Here is a 4040-nt window from a genome sequence, read left to right on the forward strand (position 1 = left end):
TAGCATTCCAGTCTGAAGGGGTGGGGCCTCTGGGGTGCTGTGGGTGGAGTTCAATGACTCTCATGGGGAGGTTTCTCTTTGCTGTAGAAAGAGATGAGACAGTCAGTGACCTCGCCCCCTCTTATCCCCTATATGGTATTGCATATCTTAGAAGAGTCTGGAAGGTGATCCTCAGATGCCCATGCATGACAAAGTGTACAATCAATCAGAAAACAGTCTACTGAATGCAACCCGGTAACAGAGACCTATAAATAAAATATCAGTTTAGTTTTAATCCTGTTATTTGAAAACAGATATTTTGAAACGGTGTGATCTGATGAACAGTGGCCTTGTGATGAGAGGTCTGTGGCAAAGTGCCGTTTTAAATAAATAATTGCGTCCCGGGAAGTGCAGACTCCAATCGGGTGCGGATGTGCGTGAGCGTGCGTTGATGATTGGGGTACTTAGCTGATTGCACATTCACGTGCAAAAGTGAGCAGATCAGTCAGGTGTCGCCTTCATAATTTGTAGGTAGCAGCGTGTCACACTTGTACCCAGTCAGGCCATATAAAAGGAGCCTTCACAGCAGACAGAGGGACAGAAACAGAAACAGGAAAAGTTTAAAGAGGAGAGAAAGAGAGAGAGAGAGAATGATGAGGCAGGATTGGAAACAACCAGAGAGCAAGGAACCAACTCGGACCATAACAGGCATTTATTTGTACCTCGAATCTTCAGGGACTTGGGTTGGGGATGGAAAAATGGGATGAATGTTAGTTACTTCACAGCACATGAAAGACAAAACATACCTTCTGTAATTGAGAAGGATTACTGACACATTTCCAGTATTCTGTATTAAAGCAGGTAATCATTCATGGCACATTCACTGATGCCAGTCATTTCATACGTACAGAGAGAGAGGAGAACATGCAGACTCCTTACAGGCCCTGGCACTGTGAAGCAGGAATGACAGCTCTGAGCTACTACTCTGCCAATGTTAAAATGTCTGTACTTAACTCTAACTGGATTAAAACTAAACGTATATACCTATAACTTTTATTCAGTTCTCATCACTTGGTTTGCAAGCTCTGTACATCCCTGATCTCTCTGTCAATAACTGTCACTAAATGACTGAAACATGCCTGTGCACAATGATCACGGCAGTAGCCTGCAATGTCTTTGAGAGAGAATGCAATAATTATTGTGAAATAATAAAATACATTTGTGAAATAATGCAATACTTTTGTGAAGTAGCACAATATATATTGGCAGCATGGTGGCGCAGTAATAGTGCTGCTGCCTCGCAGGAAGGAGACCTGGGTTTGCTTCCCGGGTCCTCCCTGCATGGAGTTTACATGTTCTCCCCATGTCTGTGTGGGTTTCCTCCCACAGTCCAAAGACATGCAGGTAGGTGGATTGGTGATCCTAAATTGTCCCTAGTGTATGCTTGGTGTGTGGTTGTGTGTGTGCTCTGCGGTGGGCTGGCGCCCTGCCCGGGATTTGTTCCTGCCTTGTGCTTTGTGTTGGCTGGGATTGGCTCCAGCAGACCCCCATGACCCTGTGTTAGGATATAGCGGGTTGGAAAATGACTGACTGACTGACAATATATATTTTATTGTGGAAGGAATAAGCATCCATTCCAGGTAAGAGACTTATTTTTAATTTTTACATTTAACATACCTCAAGTAGCAGAAGCCATGATCAAAAGTTATGGTCAAATGGCCAGGTAGGACAGAAAAAAATAAAATAAAACAAACTCCAGGGGTGAGAATCTAAAACAGAAAACAAAATCTGGATGGGTTCCAGGGCTAAAAGACCACCCAACCCCCACAGGGCATTCTACCACACATACATGTACTTAAGTGGTTCTTTATTGTTTTGTAAGCCTCATCCTGGAAGGTTCAATGCAGTGGGTCTCAGTTAGAGTATTCACTCGCATTCCAACATGAGAGGAAGTTGCACAGAACTTTGATCAGGTGGTGATGTCACAAAATGCATCACAGAAAACAAGAAAAGAAAACAGGGAAATGTAGAGATTAATAATGAAATCCAAGAAGTATACTTGCATACATACAGTATATAATCTATTAGACGCAGAACTAAAATGCAGCCAAATTAGAAAAGTGGGTTTTAAGATATTTTTAAGATACTTAGGGGGGCAACCCCTAGTTGCGGCCAGTCTTCCACTTGCGTTGTGAAGTGGGAGGCTGAACACACCCCAAGGAGATGCGGTTGCTCCTTTGAAACCCCCTCTTAAACGGTGAAACAATGGGAAACAAATGCAGTTTTTTTTTTACCTCCTCTTTGCTCAATCAGCTGCTGCTGCTGCTGCTGTGCCGTGTGATCTGCATCTTGCGCGAGGCTTTCCAACCATGATTTTTGGATTCTGGATTGGGACTTTGTTTACTGGTGGTAAAACAAGGTGCAAGGAACCGTTTATTCGCGGCTATCATTTTAAAAAACTCTGGCAATCAACGTGTCTTATACAAAACACTAAATGCCGTCCTTTCTCCAGTTGCAACTGTTTTTTCTTCTGCTTCCACTGCTCTTTGTGATCAGATCCTTACGTTTTTTCTGGATAAGGTCACGAACATTAGATCCCAGATCTCCATTTCTTCTTCTGGCTCTGTTGACTTAGCCATTCCTACACACGGCTCTTTCACCAGCTTTGAACCCATTTCGCTCTTCCATCTGGAAAAAATCGTCGCCTCAATGAAGCCTTCGGGCTTTCCGGACGACGTGGTGCCGCCCAGACTCCTGAAAGATGTGTTTCCTGCGATTCGATACGACGTCCTAAAGATTATAACTAGTAGTCTATCTTCGGCTATAGTTCCTCGTGCTTTCAAACATGCAGTTGTACATCCAATTCTGAAAAAACCTGATTTAGACCTTGCCGTTCTTTCCAATCTTCGTCCAATTTCAAAACTACCTTTCTTGTCAAAAATACTAGAAAAAGTAGTTTATGAGCAATTAACTCATCACTTACAGGACCATCAAGTAATGGACCTTTTTCAGTCAGGCTTTAGACCCCAACATAGCACAGAAACCGTGCATTTACGTGTCCTAAATGACGTCCTTTTGGCATTGGACTCAGGACTTCATGTGATTATGGTTCTTCTTGATCTATCTGCTGCGTTTGACACAATCGATCATGGCATCATGATCTCCCGACTCGAATCCTGGGCTGGTGTATCTGGCTCAGCCCTCGACTGGTTCAGGTCATATTTCTGCAACAGGACCCTCAGAGTCATGTTGGATGATTTTTCATCTGAATCAGTCCTACTCCCATGTGGGGTCCCCCAGGGTTCCATTTTAGGGCCACTACTTTTTTCAATCTACATTCTGCTTTTAGGTGCAATTTTTAGAAAACATGCAATTTCATATCATCTATATGCTGATGACTGCCAAATTTATTTTCCCTTAAGCCAACTGACTCCACCAAACCTCTCCTCGACTGCCTATCTGACATTAAGGATTGGCTGGCTGTAAATTTCCTCCACCTGAATGATTCAAAAACCGAGGTCATTGTTTTTAGTCCCAACTACAAACAGATTCCACCTTTTGGCCTCGACTCTCTTCCCACTCCAGTAACTTCGTCTGTCTTTAATCTCGGAGTCAAAATGGATTCGTTCCTGAAAATGGATGCTCAAGTCAACAGCACAGTAAAATCCTGTTTTTTCCAGCTCAGGCGTATCGCCAAACTCAAGCCTATTCTGTCTAACCATCTCCTGGAATCAGTAATCCATGCATTTATTACGTCCCGGCTTGATTACTCTAATTCCTGCCTTTATGACATCAGCAAAGCCACTCTTTCTAGACTACAACTGGTTCAAAATGTGGCTGCAAGGCTTCTAACAGGGAGTGGCAGAGGCCAACATATTACTCCAATTTTAAAAACCTTACATTGGCTGCCGGTTAGATTCAGAATCGATTTTAAGATACTCCTCCTAACTTATAAGGCATTAAATGGTCTAGCCCCCGCCTATTTGAGTGTTTTGCTCCATCGATACAATCCCCCTCGCGTTCTTAGATCCGCAGATCAGCTGCTTCTAACCGTTCCCAAG

This window comes from Erpetoichthys calabaricus, chromosome 10 (genome assembly GCF_900747795.2).
Source record: "Erpetoichthys calabaricus chromosome 10, fErpCal1.3, whole genome shotgun sequence".
Lineage (NCBI taxonomy): Eukaryota > Metazoa > Chordata > Cladistia > Polypteriformes > Polypteridae > Erpetoichthys > Erpetoichthys calabaricus.